The 7,118-nt window shown below is 39.5% G+C and overlaps 1 pseudogene across 1 annotated transcript; it reads left to right on the forward strand.

The window, feature by feature from the left end:
- Positions 1 to 248: 248 nt before the first annotated feature.
- On the forward strand, positions 249 to 2,047 carry LOC308256193 (mitogen-activated protein kinase kinase kinase 7-like; annotated as a pseudogene). Its single transcript has one exon. The product of its transcript is annotated as a mitogen-activated protein kinase kinase kinase 7-like (transcript).
- Positions 2,048 to 7,118: the final 5,071 nt, after the last annotated feature.

Below are 7,118 nucleotides of genomic sequence, written 5' to 3' on the forward strand. Positions count from 1 at the left end.
TATCTTAAAGGTCAGTAAATATTAGTAAAGATTTACTTTGAGACTCTTAGGTCAGGAAATTGCTTGAGCCACCATTGTCCTCAACTAAACAATCAGTGCATAGCTTTGGCCCTTGCCAAAGTTCAAGGTCCATCAGCCTTCTGGGTCCCTTGTTTACACTCTCCTGATAGTGTAACCAATGGGTAGCTTCCAGCAGGTAGGCTCGGGTCTTCCTCCCCACCCCCCCACCTCGTGCTCCTTGAGAGATCATGTCTACAGTCTCCCCCACTTCCTCCTCCTTCTCCTCTTCGGCCAGTGACATGATCGGAAACCCCCTCCCAAGTCCTCAACTTTGAAGAAATTGACTATAAGGAGATCGAGGTGGAAGAGGTTGTTGCAAGAGGAGCCTTTGGAGTAGTTTGCAAAGCTAAGTGGAGAGCAAAAGATGTTGCTATTAAACAAATAGAAAGTGAGTTTGAGAGGAAAGCTTTTATTGTAGAGCTTCGGCAATTATCCCGTGTGAACCATCCAAATATTGTAAAGCTCTATGGAGCCTGTTTGAATCCAGTGTGTCTTGTGCTGGAATATGCTGAAGGGGGCTCTTTATATAATGTGCTTCCTGGTGCTGAACCATTGCCATATTACACTGCTGCTCATGCCATGAGTTGGTGTTTACAGTGTTCCCAAGGAGTGGCTTATCTTCACAGCCCAAAGCTCTCATTCACAGGGACCTGAAACCACCAAACTTGCTGCTGGTCGCAGGGGGGACAGTTTTAAAAATCTGTGATTTTGGTACAGCCTGTGACATTCAGACACACATGATCAATAACAAGGGGAGTGCTGCCTGGATGGCACCTGAAGCCTTTGAAGGTAGCAATTACAATAAAAAAGGGGACGTCTTCAGCTGGGGTATTATCCTTTGCGAAGTGATAATGTGTCAGAAACCCTTTGATGAGATTGATGGCCCAGCTTTCCGTTAGCATGTGGGCTGTTCCCAACGGTACTCGACCACCACTGATCAAAAATTTACCTAAGCCTGTTGAGAGCCTGATGACTCGCTGTTGGTCTAAAGATCCTTCTCTATGCCCTTCAGTGGAGGAGATTGTGAAAATAATGGCTCACTTGATGCAGTACTTTGCAGGAGCAGATGAGCCCCTGCATTATCCCCGTATGTACTCTGATGAGGGACAGAGCAACTCGGCCACCAGTACAGGCTCATTCACGGACATTGCTTCTACAAATACCAGTAATAAAAGTGACACTAATGTGGAGCAAGTTCCTTCCACAAATGATACTATTAAACGCTTAGAATAAAAATTATTGAAAAATCAGGCAAAGCAACAGAGTGAATCTGGCCGTTTAGCTTCCCATGGGAACAGTGTAGAGAGCTTGTCCCCAACCTCCAAGGGCAAGAGGATGAGTGTCTGAAATAGAAGCCAGGATTGCTGCAACCACAGCCTGTTCCAAGCCTAAACGGGGCCATCATAAAACTGCTTCATTTGGCAACATTCTGGATGTCCCTGAGATCATCCTATCAGGCAACATACAGCCAAGATGCAGATCCATTCAAGACTTGATTATTACTGGAACAGAACCTCGTCAGCTTAGCAGTAGGTCATCCAGTCCTAGCATAGAATGATCACTACTACCTCAGATCCAACCTCAGAAAAGTCAGCTTGAAGTCATCCATGGACTCCTGATGATTCCACAGATACCAATGGATCAGATAACTTCATCCGAATGGCTTATCTTACACTGGATCACTAGCCTCTAGCACCATGCCCAAACTCCAAAGAATCTATGGCAGTGCTGGAACAGCATTGTAAAATGGCACAAGAATATATGAAAGTTCAAACAGAAATTGCATTATTATTACAGAGAAAGCAAGAACTAGTTGCAGAACTGGACCAGAATGAAAAGAACCAGCAAAATGCATCTCGTCTGGTACAGGAACATAAAAAGCTTTTAGATGAAAACAAAAGACTTTATACTTACTACCAGCAATGCCAAAAACAACGAGTGGTCGGTCACCAGAGGTCAGCAGCAAAAACGAAAAGGCACTTCATGATTCTCTAGGACCATTACATTTTAAAATATGCAAAGAAAAAAAATAAAATAAAATATGCAAAGAAAGACATTTTTTTTTTAAGAAAGAAAAACCTTTATAATGGCAATTACGAGTGTTAGCTTTTTGGCCTGTTCTGAATGCCAACTGCCTATATTTGCTGCATTTGTTTCATCATTTATTTTCCTTTTCTCATGGTGGACATGCTGTCTCCTTGCGTAACATGGGGGCATCTGTGACTTGAATAAGCAGCAGTTCTCAATCAACTTCAAAACAGATGTGTGAGTCGTGGCTGTATATGCATGCTTTTTGTGTGAAGGCTAGCCTAACAAAACCAGGTGGCATCAAAACTAGCTGCTACGTACAAACACTTTTTTTCTTTTTTGAGGTGGAACCTCAAGAATGATGCTGTTCTTGTATCTCATCTCAAAAAAAATGAATAAAATTTTTCCCCAAAAGATGGTATATATGAAGTTAAAGACAGAGTATGGTAAATCTAGAAAAATTGGTGGTACATTTTAGAAATGCAGTACCTTGAGTCTATAATTCAAAGTGAAGGCTTTGATGCCAGCATCCTTGGATCAGTACTGAACTTAGTTTCATCCATAAACTATTTAAAGGTAAGTGGTAACTGCTGTATTTAGTAAAAGCATATTTAATTAGATGAAAATTTGACTAGGACACATTAAACAAAGGGGAACGCTTTATAAGGTATAATGATTTTTAATTCTGTGATGGCATGTATGTGTGTTGAAATTTTAAATCTTTTATGACTAATATTAATATCTCTCCAATTAAATTAAAAGGTAAATGACACTATCCAGCTTAAATGATCATTCCTCCCTGCAATGATTATTGGATTGTTGTACTATATATTTGAAAAACTGAAGAGAAAAAATGGAAAATGAAAATTGCTCCAGTGAAAAGGCTTGGACTTAGATACTTTTACAACACGATATGCATTAAAAAAAAAAAAAAAAAAAACTAGAAAATCAGGAAATATTAGTAAGGAAATTAAAGAAGTAATTATAAATTTATCAAGTATCTTATTTATTGATATTGGAATAATTGATTTTCCTTACAAGCCTATCCTGAAATGTCTATTGCCTTTCAACACTTTTAAGGAAATTTCAACACTTATAATAAGAGGAAATTTGCTACCAATTTTGAAAATAAAAGTAATAATAAAACTTCATTGATATAATAGGCTATATAAGATCTATTTTTTCAGTTGGTATTAAAATAAATCATAATTTGATACCAGTACAAGATGTCTTTTAAATAAGGATATCATCAACCACATTTTTATAGCATTAATGTTTTTTTAAGAAAAAATTTAAAATGAAAGCATAATTGATGTGATTATTAGAACTATTTCATGATTATATTATAGTTTTGCTCTATTTCAGATTAGAAGGTTGATCTAAGTTATCAAAACTATTCTTAAAAGTGCTAAAGCAGGTAACTTACTCTTTCATTATTTTTTCCTCGTCCCACTGAGTTTTATAATGTAATCTTTGTGTATATAAGCAATAAAGGCAAAGGACAGTTTGTTAAAAAAAAAAAAAAAAAGATAACTGAAAAGGGGTTTAAAAGTTGGCATTTATCTTTCAGTGCTACTGATTACAAAAATAAACCCTGTACATCAGTCAGGTTAACTACCAGATATCTAAGTTTAAAGTTCAAATGTAGCTATAAAACCAAATAATTTTATTTGCTGTATTATGTAAATGAAAGGCCATTCATCTGTGAATTAAGATGAACTGCTGGGGCGGAGGATCCAAGATGGCGGCATAGGTAAACAACTAAACTGCTGCCTCGCACAACAATTTCAAAACTACAACTAAAAGACAAAACGTCTATCACCCAGAACCACGGGAAAGCTGGCTGAGTGGAAGTTCTACAACTAGAAGGAAAGAGAAAACAGCATTGAGAGGTGCACAAGCACTGAAAAGCTGAGGTACGGAGGCATGCGAATCGGGCTGGCGGCGGGCGACTAGGAGCGCTGCTTATTTCAACCCAAAGGGAGACAAGCTCCCGATTACTCCAAACTCCAGTTTCTGGGGAGATACAGGGGACCCAAACTCCTTTGGGGAGAAGCTGGACTGTCTGCCATCGGGTCGGAAAGTAAGGGAGGCTTGCTTGCAGGGCTGCGCACAGGAATAATTGTTTACTGCGCTGGGGCACGGGACTCAGGGACGTGGTCGGAGACACAGAGCCGGCTTACTGGCATCCATCGCTGTTTGCCACACCCTAGCCTAGTGACGCCCTGAGACCCGCCCCGCACAATCTACAAACCCACCCAAGCTCCAAGCAGCGGCTTTAGCATATGAATGGCCTGCCCTATCACAGCTTAACATAGCAAACTTACAGCCAGGGTCAGACAGCTCCAAAACCTCCAAACCCCAAGCAAAGAGGAGAAAACTGTAGTTCTCGCTGTAGCTCCTGCTGGGTGGCCTCAGACAGTAGCTGACCTGCACCCCACTGGAGATCCAGAAGCCAGTGTACCTAGTGGTCAGTGTGAGACACCAGATTTCAACTCCTCACATCCATAAGTGACACATTCAAGAGGCAGACTCAGTGAGCACCAAAGCCCCACTGAAACAAGTCCTGCACCATAAGTGTGTCTCCAGCGCAGCAGTTCTTCCATTATAGACACAGCGGGTCCTCATAGCCAATTGGCCTGGAGGTCAATTCCTCCCAGTGTACCAACAGCAATCAAGGCTTAACTACACCAAGACTTTGCACTCAGCCCACAAAGGGGTGTGCCAAGAGTGTTCACCTCAGGTAATTAGGGAGGCTGAGCTACTGGCCCCTATAGGTCACCTACCACACAAAGCCACTCCATCAACACAGGGAAGCAGCAAAATGTGGAGACAAAGAAACATGTCAAGAATGAAAGAAATGGAGGAAAGCAAACTACTGGACGACATAGAGTTCAGAACCACATTTATAAGGTTACTCAAGAATCTTCTAAAAACCGCCGAGAAACTTGATGAGACCTTCGAGAAGCTTAGTGAGACCTTCAAGGACCTTAATGAGAATGCCAAAAAAATGGAAAAGGACCAGTCAGAAATTAAGCATACACTGTCTGAAATAAAGAATATACAGAAACTCAACTCTAGATCAACATACCCCAAGAATCAAACCAAAGATCTGAAATATGAGAAAACAAAAAACACCCAACCAGAAAAACAAAAAGAAACAAGAATCCAAAAATATGAAGATAGTGTAAGGAGCCTCTGGGACAACTTTAAGCGTACCAACATCCGAATTTTTGGGGTGCCAGAAGAAGAGAGAGAGCAAAATATTGAAAACCTATTAGAAGAAATAACTACAGAAAACTTTCCCTACCTGGTGAAAGAAATAGACTTACAAGTTCAGGAAGTGCACAGAACCCCATACAAGAGGAATCCAAAGAGGACCACTCCAAGACACATCATAATTAAAATGCCAAGGGCAAAAGACCAAGAGAGAATCTTGAAAGCAGCAAGAGAAAAATGGTTAGTTACCTACAAGGGAGCACCCATACGACTGTCAGCTGATTTCTCGGCAGAAACTATGCAGGCCAGAAGGGAGTGGCAAGAAATATTCAAAGTGATGAACAACAAGAACCTACAACCAAGATTACTCTACCCAGCAAAGCTATCATTCAGAATTGAAGGGCAGATAAAGAGCTTCACAGATAAGAAAAAGCTAAAGGAGTTCATCACCACCAAACCAGGATTACATGAAATGCTGAAGGGTATTCTTTAAGAAGAGGAAGAAGAAGAAAAAGGTAAAGATAAAAATTATGAACAACAAAATGACATCAAATACATACCTACCAACAAGTGAATCTGAAAATCAAGTGAATAAAAAATCTGAAGAACAGAATGGACTGGTGAATATAATAGAATCAGGGACACAGAAAGGGAGTGGACTGACAATTCTCAGGGGGAAAGGGGTGTGAGGGGTGCGGGAAGAGATTGGACAAAAATCTTACACCTATGGATGAAGACAGTGGCGGGGGGTAAGGGCAAGGGGTGGGGTGGGGAATCAGGTGGAGGGGAGCTATGGGGGAAAAAAAAGAGGAACACCTGTAATAATCTGAAAAATAAAGATTTATTTAAAAAAAAAAAAAAAGATGAACTGCTGGAAAACATGTAAATTAGTCCTAAACATGCTGCTTGCATCCTTTCCAACACTCAAAATACATACTTTCTAGAAATAAATATTTGCTGTAACATGGCAAAAGGACATACATGTAGTTCTTCTAAAAACCGCCCAAGTTATGAAAACAAACTTTAAAAATAAGATGATCTAAAGACATAACCTTGTTTATAACACTTAGTTCTATAATTTTATCTTCGAGGCCCTGTTCCTGTTTACTCTGGTTGTCATGGGAGTATTGCAATAAAAGCTTCTTTGGAGCAAAGACATCCCGGAATACAAATCAGGGTCATCAAGACTGGCACATAGAAGGGTTTTATCCAAGCAATTAAAGAGCAATAAGCCCTAAATAATTAAAGATAACTTCTACATTTATTTCAATCACAAATGTCTAAAGAATCAACAATAAATTCTAAAATTAATCTTAAACTGGACTTTTCCTAATTAAGTGAAACAAATCAAGTAAAAACTTTAATAGCAAAATATCTGCACCCAAAATCAGCTTGTTCCTCATCTAGGGTATTAGATTGAGTCCCATATCTGCTGCTTATTGAAGATAAAGCCAGACTGCAGATGGGAGAGGAGGTGCAGAAGACTGATGGGTCTATAATTTAGGAGAACAACATTTTTTTCTTTTAATTTTACCTTTAATATGCTTCTGCTAACGCATATTAAATTTCCATATTCAAAATGACTCCGCATGCCATGACAACACAGAAGTCGATATCCAAAATCAAGTTAAATGGTGGAGAAAAGCAGTCTTGGAATTCAACATTTGCCATAGTTACTTACAAAACTCAAGTTTGGTTATCAACTATTAATGCAATTTATTCACTAATTACTCATTTATTTAACCAACATATAGTGAACCACAATACAAAGTGAGATTCCAGAAATGAATGAGACAGATTCTCTGACTGAA

This window comes from Plecotus auritus (assembly GCF_963455305.1).
Source record: "Plecotus auritus genome assembly, chromosome: 8".
In the NCBI taxonomy this organism is placed as follows: domain Eukaryota; kingdom Metazoa; phylum Chordata; class Mammalia; order Chiroptera; family Vespertilionidae; genus Plecotus; species Plecotus auritus.